This window comes from Schistocerca serialis, chromosome 10 (genome assembly GCF_023864345.2).
Source record: "Schistocerca serialis cubense isolate TAMUIC-IGC-003099 chromosome 10, iqSchSeri2.2, whole genome shotgun sequence".
NCBI lineage: Eukaryota > Metazoa > Arthropoda > Insecta > Orthoptera > Acrididae > Schistocerca > Schistocerca serialis.
Window position 1 is genome coordinate 118,515,947 of NC_064647.1, and position 14,538 is coordinate 118,530,484.

At 40.9% G+C, this 14,538-nt stretch overlaps 1 protein-coding gene across 3 annotated transcripts in view; it reads right to left on the reverse strand.

Annotated features, from left to right (window-relative positions):
- The window catches only part of LOC126425019 (uncharacterized), a 334,609-nt gene that overhangs the window by 187,324 nt on the left and 132,747 nt on the right, over positions 1–14,538 (reverse strand). The gene's annotated exons all lie outside the window — the stretch shown is intronic.

Here is a 14,538-nt window from a genome sequence, read left to right on the forward strand (position 1 = left end):
TGCTTATGGCTGTAGCAGACGCAAAGTACAGATCTGTTTACGTTGATGTAGGGAGCTATGGTAAAGAATGTGACTCATCAATATTTAAAAGGTCCAAATTGCGGAGTTCAACAGAAAGTGGTTCTCAACCATTACCTGTGGAACAATCTCTTTCAGGGACGGAGAGTCCTAAAATACCAACTTCTTTGTTGGAGGCGAAGCGTTTGGCTTACACAAACACCTACTGAGAAAACAATAGCTGAAAAAAGAATATTTAACTATCGATTGTGCAGAGCACGAAGATATGTGGAAAGCGCATTTGGCATTCTTAGTACTAAAAGGCGCGTGTTCCATCGGCCTATCAATGTGCAGCCACATTTTGCAGTGCTCACTGTCAATGCTTGCATCGTATTGCACAACTATGTACGCGACAGAGGCGGATATATTGTTGAGGACACAACGACAATCACAGGCCTGGAAGATTTGTCAGGGGAATATACTACAAGACGAGGCTTGGCAGCAAACAGTATCAGAATACTGCTTAGCAGATTTTTTGTGTCAGAAGTCGGAAGTGTACCCTGGAAAATGCCTAAAATATAATTTGTCAAATGTGACACAGAAGATAGTATGAAGTGTCTCTTCTGCAGATAGAAGTGTTCTGTAGCCTTGATGAAATAAACTGCTTTTTTAAACTTTCAATACTATGTTATTTAGTTAGCCTAGTTATACCTCTACCACCTTATATCGAGAGAATAAATACCCTATGTTTTTAATTATTTACTTAACAAAATTTACGGAACTAACGACTAGATGGTAAAATTCTGGGTAGACCAACATCACACCGTCGGAATGCCTTGTAAGGAAAAGTAAAATGTTATTCAGGCTATAATACAAATAAGTACTCACAAATAAGTATTTACTTTGCTTAATAGGTCGTTGGAACACGTGATGCAATACTAACCTTACTACTTATCTTAGAAGAAAGATTAAGAAAAGGCAAACCTACGTTTCTAGCATTTGTAGACTTAGAGAAAGCTTTTGACAATGTTAACTGGAATACTCTCTTTCAAATTCTGAAGGTGGCAGGGGTAAAATACAGGGAGCGAAAGGCTATTTACAATTTGTACAGAAACCAGATGGCAGTTATGAGAGTCGAGGGGCATGAAAGGGAAGCAGTGGTTGGGAAAGGAGTGAGACAGGGTTGTAGCCTCTCCCCGATGTTATTCAATCTGTATATTGAGCAAGCAGTAAAGGAAACAAAAGAAAAATTCGGAGTAGGTATTAAAATTCATGGAGAAGAAGTAAAAACTTTGAGGTTCGCCAGTGACATTGTAATTCTGTCAGAGACAGCAAAGGACTTGGAAGAGCAGTTGAACGGAATGAACAGTGTGGAGGATATAAGATGAACATCAACAAAAGCAAAACAAGGATAATGGAATGTAGTCAAATTAAGTCGGGTGATGCTGAGGGAATTAGATTAGGAAATGCGACACTTAAAGTAGTAAAGGAGTTTTGCTATTTAGGGAGTAAAATAACTGATGATGGTCGAAGCAGAGAGGATATAAAATGTAGACTGGCAATGGCAAGGAAAGCGTTTCTCAAGAAGAGAAATTTGTTAACATCGAGTATAGATTTAAGTGTCAGGAAGTCGTTTCTGAAAGTATTTGTATGGAGTGTAGCCATGTATGGAAGTGAAACATGGACGATAACTAGTTTGGACAAGAAGAGAATAGAAGCTTTCGAAATGTGATGCTACAGAAGAATGCTGAAGATAAGGTGGGTAGATCACGTAACTAATGAGGAGGTATTGAATAGGATTGGGGAGAAGAGAAGTTTGTGGCACAACTTGACTAAAAGAAGGGATCGGTTGGCAGGACATGTTTTGAGGCATCAAGGGATCACCAATTTAGTATTGGAGGGCAGCGTGGAGGGTAAAAATCGTAGAGGGAGACCAAGAGATGAATACACTAAGCAGATTCAGAAGGATGTAGGTTGCAGTAGGTACTGGGAGATGAAGAAGCTTGCACAGGATAGAGTAGCATGGAGAGCTGCATCAAACCAGTCTCAGGACTGAAGACCACAACAACAACAATAGGTCGTACTTACCAAATGCATTTTTTTCTGTATCACTAATGCTCTCAAAATCTGGGTTGAGTGCTGAACATACCTCTTCCCAGGCTTTTCTTGTTGCGTTTCTACCCTTATAAATATCTAAAGTTTTGTCCCATAATACAGGTTTTGATTCAACTAGCAATATCAAAATTTTAGCGTCAATTCCTTCCATCAAGTGAAAATAAGCCAGCGACACACACAAACTGAAAACACGGGAAATCGCAACCTGAAACCAAAATGCAGTAGAAATAACACTGGGGACATCTCCCGTACGACTGAAATCGTGTGTGTGAAAGCGTGCACTTGGTCACGTGGGTCACTGAACCGAGAGGACGGCACGGTGCCGTGTGGCGGCAGTGGCACTGGACGGTTGCAACACGACTAAAAATCGTATCCGTGTTGTAACCGTACTGTGTGAAAGATCTCATGCTCTTCACAGTCGACTAACAAGGAGAGGCCACGACGCTTGGAACGGATTTACTGCAAACTTCGTACACTGTTAGTACTCCATGAGGACAACAAAATGTGTAAGCAGTAGCGCGTGCTTCTCAAGCGTTATTGAGAAAATCGCAAGATAATTTCGGTCGTCGAATATATATCTGTGTGTAGCCATTTTAACCATGAAGCGGCTGCAGCCGAGTGGTGTCGCTCCGGTAGCTCGGCGTGTTCGGTCAGAGCGTTAGCTTTCCTTTCTAATAAAAGAACTGAGCGAACGGATCATCGAACAAACTGAACGGGTGTCATCGGACGTCTGCCCTGAACAAATTCAACGAACAATATAGAAGAAACTGTTTTTTTTTTTTTTTTTTTTTTAAGCGTTTGGCGTTCAAGCCGCTGGATCGAGTTCCGTTCGTCAGTTTTTTTTTATTTTCACAACACAGTCATTTTCTTTATTATTTATATTACAATTGATATAATGGGGAAGTACGTGTAATCGGATGAACTTTTATTAAAGTTACAATGTTATTTGGCAGTCTACTAATTTTTATTATCACAAATAATGTAATATTCATAACTATCGACTAGTAAACGACCAAACGCATAAAGTGATGCTGAAAATGTATGCTTGTCCGAGATTTGAGAAATCCCTTATAACTGGGAGGAGCCCGAAACGACTTATTACCTCCGGGTTTTGACCGGCACAGACGGCTTTCGAAAGATGTGCAATTAATCGTCGCTTTCGACATTACAACTTGCAGGATGGTATTTTTGGTAGAAACATGGAAAACAAAGTTAAACGGCACGAGCTGCACTGAATAAGTACTACATTTCCGCATACGCAAGGTCTTTTGACGATTTCCGTGGAAAAACAAACCTCGTTAACATTTTCATAAACCTCTCTTTCAGACGATAGCTTGGAAGCAAACCATGCATAACGCAGTATTTCCTTAAAAATCGGCGCTGATAATTGGTTATGCAGTATCGAGTGTATTTTAATAGCGTCTTCCGAGAAGCAATGTCTCGTTCTCTTTCGATTAAATACGAACAGTTTTGAAGACACGGACAAGCATACATTTTCAGTATCACTTTATTCGTTTGGTCGTTTACTAATCGATAGTTATGAATATTATATTATTTGTGATAATAAAAATTAGTAGACTGCCAAATAACATTGTAAATTTAATAAAAGTTAATCCGATTATACGTATTTTCCCCATTATATCAATTGTAATATAAAAAGTAAAGAAAATGACTGTGTTGAAAATAAAAAAAAAACTGACGAAGGGAACACTATTCCAGCGATCCAGCGGCTTGAACGCCAACCACTTTAAACAAAAATTGTACTATATTGTTCTTTGAATTTGCTCAGGGCGGACGTCCGAAGACACTCGTTCAGTTTGTTCGGTGGTCCGTTCGCTCAGTTCTTTTATTATAAAGGGAAGCTAACGCTCTGACCGAACACGCTGAGCTACCGTACCAACACCACTCGGCTGCAGCCGCTTCATGGTTAAAATGGCTACACACAGATATATAATCGACGACCGAAATTATCTTGCGATTTTCTCAATAACGCTTGAGAAGTACGCGCTACTGCTTCCACACTTTGTTGTCCTCATGGAGTACTACGAGTGTACGAAGTTTACAGTAAATCTGCGTTCCAAACGTCGTGGCCTCTCCTTGTAAGAAAATTTCCCCGTACGGTTTTTTCCCGTACGGGCGAAATCGTGTAATGTGCAAGCAGTTTAAGGCTGACTCTGAAACGAGGTGGCATGTAACATTCGTTCAGACACGAAACACGATTTGCCACTTGGGCACCAGGTGCGTCGTATCACTGCCACCAGAGCCGTCTCTGCAGCTTGACCGTGAACCGCCAGCGCACACAGTGGGCACTCGCCACTATGTTCCTAAGGCGCTCCACCATGTGGCTAATGTTGAAACTCCTCATAGAAAGAAATCCTATCTCCTGTGTTTGTTCGGACCTTTCAGGAAGATTGGCTACAGTCCCCACAGACAAGGCGTTATATGTACTTTCAGCAGTGGGCAATACCTGAAACAGTTTTTAAGGTATGAGTGGACAACCTGTGACGCTACGAAAAAAAATGGCTCTGAGCACTATGGGACTTAACATCTATGGTCATCAGTCCCCTAGAACTTAGAACTACTTAAACCTAACTACCTAAGGACAGCACACAACACCCATTCATCACGAGGCAGAGAAAATCCCTGACCCCGCAGGGAATCGAACCCGGGATCCCGTGCTCGGGATGTGACGCTACAACGCAGTCCTTGCTATGCATTTTTTCGCTTACTTGACACATGAAACTGTTTGTATACGATATATTGTCTAGTGTAAATATGTTTTGTAAATACTTTGTTTAAATTATGTCATATTTAACACTGGCAAGTCAGGGCATATTTAGTTAACGTTGAAGTCAGAGAGATTGTTTTGTCGTGCCGTTGGGCGCGGGAGCGCGCCAGCGGGTAGTAGTAGCAGTGACGCCGTGCTCTGAGTAAGGCGTACAGTCGAGTGCTGCTAGTCCTAGCTGTGTTACATCTGACGGCTAGTGTGTGGATCTAAGTACGACGGGAAAGTAATGGTCGGCATATCTGGAAGCATGGCCGTGCAAGTTATTGTGGATTAATGGACATAGTGCTGAAGAAACGAGGACTTAAATGTGAAGCGCACTGTGGGCCCAAGTCGCAATAGTAAAAGCTCGCTGCCACATTGTGTCGCTGCCGTGGACATCCGTCGATTCACCGACAACGAAGGATGTAAGATCTACGTAATTTTCGTAGGATAAAATTGTAGAAGGCTTGCCTGTGACTGTGCTTTTCTCCGAAGTTGAACAATTAATAACAAGCACTTTATAGTCGAAGTGTTGCAGTTACATTCCACCCGACAATAACACCAAGTAGGTTCCTTCCGATCCTTACCTTATTGAACCGAGTGTGTCACGCCATTATCAAGAGAAAATATGCTAATTATAAAATTATTTGCATAGACGGTGAAGAGTAAATTTTAGACTGGTTATCGTAGTTAATTGTTGCACTTAATAAGTTTACGCCAACCGTAGTAACTTAATAATAGACTGAAGTAATAAATTTGATTATCAAGATTTATTTCAATGCATATTCAGCTAAAGTTAGTTCAAGGATATTTCATGAAACTATAATGATTATTCCACTTGACAATCCCCCAATTAATGAATTATTATCATTCAAAACATAGTTAATCAATTATTGGCAATACAGGGTGATTCAAAAAGAATACCACAACTTTAAAAATGTGTATTTAATGAAAGAAACATAATATAACCTTCTGTTATACATCATTACAAAGAGTATTTAAAAAGGTTTTTTTTCACTCAAAAACAAGTTCAGAGATGTTCAATATGGCCCCCTCCAGACACTCGAGCAATATCAACCCGATACTCCAACTCGTTCCACACTCTCTGTAGCATATCAGGCGTAACAGTTTGGATAGCTGATGTTATTTCACGTTTCAAATCATCAATGGTGGCTGGGAGAGGTGGCCGAAACACCATATCCTTAACATACCCCCCATAAGAAAAAATCGCAGGGGGTAAGATCAGGGCTTCTTGGAGGCCAGTGATGAAGTGCTCTGTCACGGGCTGCCTGGCGGCCGATCCATCGCCTCGGGTAGTTGACGTTCAGGTTTCATAACTAACCTTTTTCGTAGGACTCTCCATACAGTTGATTGTGGAATTTGCAGCTCTCTGCTAGCTCTGCGAGTCGATTTTCCTGGGCTGCGAACAAATGCTTGCTGGATGCGTGCTACATTTTCATCACTCGTTCTCGGCCGTCCAGAACTTTTCCCTTTGCACAAACACCCATTCTCTGTAAACTGTTTACACCAACGTTTAATACACCACCTATCAGGAGGTTTAACACCATACTTCGTTCGAAATGCACGCTGAACAACTGTCGTCGATTCACTTCTGCCGTACTCAATAACACAAAAAGCTTTCTGTTGAGCGGTCGCCATCTTAGCATCAACTGACGCTGACGCCTAGTCAACAGCGCCTCAAGCGAACAAATGTACAACTAAATGAAACTTTATAGCTCCCTTAATTCGCCGACAGATAGTGCTTAGCTCTGCCTTTTGTCGTTGCAGAGTTTTAAATTCCTAAAGTTGTGGTATTCTTTTTGAATCACCCTGTATATTTCATTATCAGTATATTAAACTGTGCAAAGTACCTAATTTTAAAGACAGAATGACAGTCCATTATTCAAAATCTCGATAGATAATTATCTGTGTTGTCGGCATTGCACTTAGCTGACAAATTATGAACAAAATAATTATCAAAATACTTATTGAAAGTTAACCATTAATGTTTAAGTGTAGTTAGATTGTTATGACATTGTTTTATATGACTACTGAGCCTGGCACAGCACTTACGTAAAAGTCCCCATTCCACCTGCTGCGCTACAAACAGGTAAACTTTATTTTTGACACAATTATTCACGTACTTAATAGTACTGTCGTTCACCAGTTGAGCTGGCGACCGATTTTTTAATTGCTTTTACAACTTAATCATTTCTTTCGGCAAAATTTCCACTGGCAAAATTTATTTCTAAATTATTTCCATTATTTCATTTACCGATCGTTATTGAATGAAATTACTCATTCAATAACGATCAAGTTATAACGTCTCCTGTTCCCGCGGAATAAACATTATTTACTTCGGATTCGGATGCCTTATTCCGACGAGGGTCAAAATTCATAATTCACAGTCATTGTCAACTAGTAATTTCGCAAATCCCGGGAAGCAGGGGGGTGTCATAAACCGTGCGATCGGTACCCACTTTCGCCTTCCTCTCAGATTCGCGACCTCACCGTCAAGTGAGTGTCGACCGATCAGGAGGAGTGAATCAGAAGGCACTGCAAGATTATGGATCGGGCGATGCTACAACAACAGAGGTGCCAACGCGTAAGCAGTGCAGTGCAGGAGACTAAAACCTGTCGACCACGGCCAAGGCTTCCGGCTGTTTATGGACGGTGGCCAGTTCTCCCTGAATCCGTAAATAACACGTGCAGTCCCTGGATGCAATCCACTACTACTACTACTACTGGTTTTTACTACACTCTAAAGCCAGCTCACACGAAGCAAGTGCACTAAAATTTACGCAGAAAATCTGAATAAGTTACTATATACCAGCCAACACAATTAGATACATAGAGCCTATTCACTTCTATACAGAAACACACGAAAACAAAGACTAAACTAAATGCTGTCCGTAAACGGAAACTGCTGTTGCTTCTAGAGTGTCCGCCTGACTCCGCAGCTGTTGATTAAAACTAGAAATTCTGTAAAGAATAAAGAGCAGAAAAAGAATAGGAAAGGACTCTGGTTTTACAGAATTTCAAAGGAACATTAGACAACAGTTAACAGAAACAAATAGAAGGAAAACAACAGAAGACGAATGAATATATCTGAGTTAGTGAATAAAGCAGAGGATCAAGTATGCAAAAAGGCTCTACAGAAATCCTTGGATAACGTACGAGCTGTTGATTTTAATTCAGGAAAAGAGATTCAGCAGATGAAGCGGGTATAAGGGAGTAAGTTACGGCCTTAAGAAACAGAGACTGACAGAAAGTGGAAATGGCAAAACAGAAGTGGCTACAGTTGAAATTCATAGCTGTATAAGTATTCATGACTACAGGAGAGATACATTCCACACATACGAAAATTAAAGAAAACATCGAGTGTAAGAGAAGTATTTACATCTACATACGTACGCTATAAGCCACCGTATGTTGTTTTGCGGAGGGTACCTTGTAGCACGATCAGCCATTTCCTGTCCCTGCTCCACTCGCAAATAGAGCGAGGGGCAAACGAATATCTATATGCCTCCGTAGGAGTCCTAATCTCTCTTATCTTCGTGGTCCCTACCCGAAATGTACGTTGGCGACAGCAGCATTGTTGTACAGTCAGCTTCAAATGGCGGGTCTCTAAATTTTCTCCATGGTGCTCCTCCCTCCAGGGATTCCAATTTGAGTTCCCAAACTATTTCTGTAATACTCGCATGTCGTTCGAACTTCTTGTTGTTGTGGTCTTCAGTCCAGAGACTGGTTTGATGCAGCTCTCCATGCTACTCTATCCTGTGCAAGCTTCTTCATCTCCCAGTACTTACTGCAACCTACAGCCTTCTGAATCTGCTTAGTGTATTCATCTCTTGGTCTCCCTCTACGATTTTTACCCTCCACGCTGCCCTCCAAGACTAAATTGGTGATCCCTTCATGCCTCAGAATATGTCCTACCAACCGATCCCTTCTTCTAGTCAAGTTGTGCCACAAACTCCTCTTCTCCTCAATTCTATTCAATACCTCCTCATTAGTTATGTGATTTACCAATCTAATCTTCAGCGTTCTTCTGTAGTGCCACATTCCGAAAGCTTCTATTCTCTTCTTGTCCAAACTATTTATCGTCCACGTTTCACTTCTATACATGGCTACACTCCCTACAAATACTTTCAGAAAAGACTTCCTTACACTTAAATCTATACTTAATGTTAACAAATTTCTCTTCTTCAGAAACGCTTTCCTTGCCATTGCCAGTCTATATTTGTATCATCTCTACTTCGACCATCATCAGTTATTTTGTTCCCCAAATAGCAAAACTCACTCACTACTTTAAGTTTCTCATTTCCTAATCTAATTCCCTCAGCATCATCCGACTTAATTCGACTACATTCCATTATTCTCGTTTTGCTTTTGTTGATGTTCATCTAATATCCCCCTTTCAAGACACTGTCCATTCCATTCAGCTGCTCTTCCAAGTCCTTTGCTGTCTCTGTCAGAATTACAATGTCATCGGCGAACCACAAAATTTGTATTTCTTCTCCATTGACTTTAATTCCTACTCCGAAATTTTCTTTTGCTTCCTTCACTGCTTGCTCAATATATAGATTGAATAACATCGGGGATAGGCTACAACCCTGTCTCACTCCCTTCCCAACCATTGCTTCTCTTTCATGCCCCTCGAATCTTATACCTGCCATCTGGTTTCTGTACAAATTGTAGATAGCCTTTCGCTCCCTGTATTTTACCCCTACCACCTTCAGAATTTGAAAGAGAGTATTCCAGTCAACATTGTCAAAAACTTTCTCTAAGTTTACAAATGCTAGAAGCGTAGGCTTGCTTTTCCTTAATCTGTTTTCTAAGATAAGTCGTAGGGTCAGTATTGCCTCACGTGTTCCAACATTTCTACGCAATCCAAACAGATCTTCCCCGAGGTCGGCGTCTACCAGTTTTTCCATTCGTTAAGTTCGAACTTAACGCTAACAAATCTAGCACCCTGGCTCTAAGTCCCTTCGACCTTTGATCTGGCACGGTAGGGATCCCAAACACTCGAGCAGTACTCAGAAATGGGTCGCACTATATTGTTCTAAAGGGCGTTCGGAAATTCTCGTTACGAACCTCTAGCGCTTGTAGAGGGGAATCGAGTACATAATATTCTGAACTTACTGTTTCCGTTCTACGGTTTCAATCCAGATATTTAACTCATCCACTTCTGCTTGAGGAATTGGATTAGACATAACCCAGTACATTTATTACGTAACAATTCGAAAGGAAACAACGAAACATCCATTTAACACTTAAGCACTTTTTTGTATTAACATTCAAACATTACGTGTTTACATTACTCCAGAACAAAAAATAACCCAGCACACTGTACGTACAGAGCAGTACTGACGCATTACAACAGCGGCTCGATGTGACGACCACCAACTTTGTTACAGACATTGTACCTACGTAGCATGTTCTGGTACACACTCTCAATCCCACCTGGTGTCTCTTCAATTTCAAAGTGCAGCGGCAAGAACTCGTGCCTACGGATCTTCCTCTGTCTCTACAAGAGTCTCGTAAATTAAACTTCGCATACGACCCTCATCCTGTCTCCCGCACTGCATACCAGGACAACCAATTCTGAGACATTCCTCTTTCCCTCAGTTTTTTTTTTTTTTTTTTTTTTTTTTGACGTGCTACATATCTGAACTGAAAGCGCTGTAGAACGAAACCAGTACGTTTCCGTACATGGGTTCCTACTCAAAATATGTTCTCACTCCCCTCTATAAGTCCTAGACACTTGTAATGGGAATTTTCGAACACCCTGTATATGCAGTTCCCTTCACAGATGAACCGCACCTTCCTAAATTCTCGCAATATATCGATGTCGACTGTTTGGCTTCCCAAGTCGTCCTTACGTGCTCGTTCTACTTTCCCCCAAAACGACGTTATGCCTAAATATTTAATCGATGTGACTGTGTCAAGCAGTACACCACTGATGCTGTATTCTAACGTTGCACATTGTTTTTGCTACTCATCCTCATTAACTTACATTTTCCTACATTTAGGGCATGCTGGCATTCGTCACACCAACTAGAAATTTTGTTTAAGGCACCTTGTATCCTCCTACAGACGCTCAAGCAGGACATGTTCCCATAGACCACATCATGACGAAGCAACCAGGTGCAGCTTTCTGCTCACCCCGTCCGTCAGGTCAGTTATGTACGAGGGTAAGTCAATTATTATCCGCAAAGTAGTTATAAAATTTTATTGTAATCAAACAGGAAACTTACAAGAGCATCATTTTCCGATACAGTCTCCTTGCGTTTCAACGCAGTTGGTCCATCGATGTACAAGCTTCCTGATGCCCTCATGAAAGGAGGTTCTCGGTTAAGCTGCGAGCCAGGAATGCACCGCTTCTTTCACTGCTTCGTCCGAGGCAAATCGACGCCCCCTTAATGCCTGTTTGAGTGGGCCAAACAAGTGATAGAAGGGGCAAGATAGGGACTATATGGAGGATGATCCAGTACTTCAAATTTGAGTTTCTGGAGCGTTTCAGCAGTGTGGGCAGCAGTATGCGGACGGGCATTGTGCAACAACACAACACCTTTTGACAGCAAGGCGTTTGCTTCGAATTGCAGGATTTAGCCTGGCAGTAAGCATCTCACTGTAACGTACACTGTTTATTGTTGTGCCCCTTTCCCCATAATGTTCCGGTACTGGACCTTGTGCGTCCCAAAAAACCGTAAGCATCAGTTTTGTTGCTGACGGCTGGGTCTTGAACTACTTCTTGCACGGCGAATTTGGATGTTTCCATTCCATGCTCTGCCGTTTACTCTCCGGCTCTTAAAGATGGATCCGTGTTTCGTCACCACTAATGATTCTGTTTAACAAGTTGTCCCCTTCGTTACCATAGCGATCCAAATGTTTTTTGCGGATGTCCAAGTGCGTTTGCTTATGCAACTGTGTGAGTTGTTTTGGGACCCATCTAGCACAAACTTTATGAAACTCAAGTCTGTTGTGGATGATTTCGTAGGCAGAACCGTGACTAATTTGCAGATGATGTGCCACTTCGCTGTCTAAGATAATCATTTCACGTGAACGCTCAATGGTTTCATTTGTGGTGGTAGACGGTCGTCCGGCTCCTTCATCGTGCGTAACACTTGTGCGATCATTTCGGAATCTTTTAGTCCATTCGTAGACACTCCGTTGTGGTGAAACTGTTTCCGTACTGTATCGAAAGTCTTCTATGAATTTCGACCCATGATACGCCTTCCGACCACAAAAAACGGATCACTAAACGTTGTTCTTCTTTGGTGCAAATAGCGGAGCTCCCATGATTAACAGCACGGCAGCGATAACGAAACTAACCTAGCAGCATGGAAATTGCAAAGATATAACAACAAATAAACAAATCATGCGTCATCAACGTAAAACGGCAGTACTGCCAAAATAAACAAAAATATAACTAAATTGCGGATAATAATTAACTTGCCCTCCTACATAGATAATAATAGCGGACCTATCACACTTTCCTGGGGAACTCCTGACGATCGCTATAATTGTGATGAACAGTTGCCATCGAGGACAACATACTGGGTTCTATTACTTCGGAATCTTCGAGACGCGCACATATCTGCGAACATACCACTTATGTTCGAACCTTTGTTAATAGTCAGCACTGGGGCACCGTGTCGATCTTTTTCCGGAAATCTAGGAATATGGAATCTGCCTCTTACCCTTCATCTATAGTTCACAGTACATCATGTGAGAAAAGTGCAAGCTGGGTTTCACAGGAGCATTGCGTTCCAAAACCGTGTTGATTCGTAGGCATAAGATTTCGATGTATACGAAATATAATACATTCGAACTCAGAAAATATTATAGAATTCTTAGCAAACCGATGTTAAGGATATTGGTCTGTAATATTCACGGCCCGTCCTTTTACCCTTCTTATGCACTGGAGTCAGCTACGCTTTTTCCCAGCCGCGTGGGACCTTCTGCTGTGCGAGAGATTTCGATAAACGTAAGCTAAGTGAGAAACGTAAGCTAAGTGAGGAGTCAATGCCGCAAAGTAACCTTCGTAAAACTGAAATAGTATTCCATACGAATCTAAAGACTTATTTGGGCCATTCAAAGCGCAAGGGATCAAGTCCACTTTTAATCATTTTGCACTTATTCCATAGAGCATAGAAGATTTATGGAAGATGCTGCAAATAACTTCTATAAAACTGGAAACTCTGTCGAGCAAGAGGGAACCAATCTTTCGATCGGAGCACAACGGGATCATGTCTATTGTCACGGTTTTCGTCTTTGTTTCGTCGGTATGTGGGCTCTAATTGAAGGGGACAAGTGATGAGTGATTCGTCTGAAGATATAGGAAATAACGCATCGGAATATCGGAATTCGAGCTCAGGTAAGCTAATAATTACTCTGTAAATTTGATAAGTCAGCGTCAAATAACTAATAATGAGTCTTGGCTGTTGAGCTTAAATCTGCTATATTAGTACATTTTTATTTTAGTGCACGAAAGGACGCAGCAGCTACGAAGGGTACAAATAAAACGGAATAACATTGCCGTGGGTGGAGTTTGTGTAGTACGCATTTCCGCCGCTAGGCGAGTATAGTGCACCTCCAAGTCAGTTCAGTGCCGCCTGTTTAGATTAGATTTACTTTCATTCCAATTTATCCCTAGTGAGGAGGTCCTCCAGGATGTAGAACATGTCAGAAAAACAATAATACATGGCAAACATTTACAACTGCAACAAATAAGCTAATGTACCTTCCACAAGTCCGAAGTGGAATGATGGTCATTTTTTTAATGAACACTATATGAAAGAATCATTTTACAAACACTCACTTACTAAGATCGCATTAATGCACTGAATTTAAAATTAAATTTTTTTATTTACAAGATAATAAAAATATAATAGAACTACTACGATACTTATTTACAATGAACACATAAGTTTTATGTATCACTTTATTCTACTGAGAAATTCATCAATGGAGTAGAAGGAGTTGGTCACCAATAAATCCTTTAGGCTCCTCTTAAACCGAATTCCATTGGTTGTTAAGCTTTTTATGGCTGCTGGCAAGTTATTGAAAATGTTTGTTCCTGAGTAATGCTCACTTTTTAGTACAAGAGTAAGTGACTTTAAATTCTTGTGAAGATTATTTTTATTTATAGTGTTGATTCCATGAATTGAGTTGTTGGTTTGAAAAGTAAGGTATTTTTAATGACAAATTTCATTAAAAAATAAATATATTGAGACGCGGTAGTCAGAATCCCTAGTTCCCTAAACAGGCTTCTGCAGGATGTTCTTGAATTCACACTACATGTAACGCTTATTGCTCGTTTTTGTGGCCGGAAAACTTTAGCCTGGCTTAATGAATTACCCCAAAAAATAATCCCATATGACATTATGGAATAAAAGTAAGCATAGTACGCCACCTTTCTCATTTTTATATCCCCTATGTGTGACCCAATTCGCATTGCAAATAGAGATTTAAGCAGACGCTTCAGCAGTTCTGCGGTGTGCTCCTCCCAGTTGAATTTATCATCAAACTGTAATACCAAGAATTTAACACTGTCCACTTCTTCTATCTGCTTGTCACCGTATGTTAAGCACATACTCGTGGGACACCCCTTTCAAGTTCTGAACTGCATGAAGTGTGTTTTTTCAAAGTTTAGT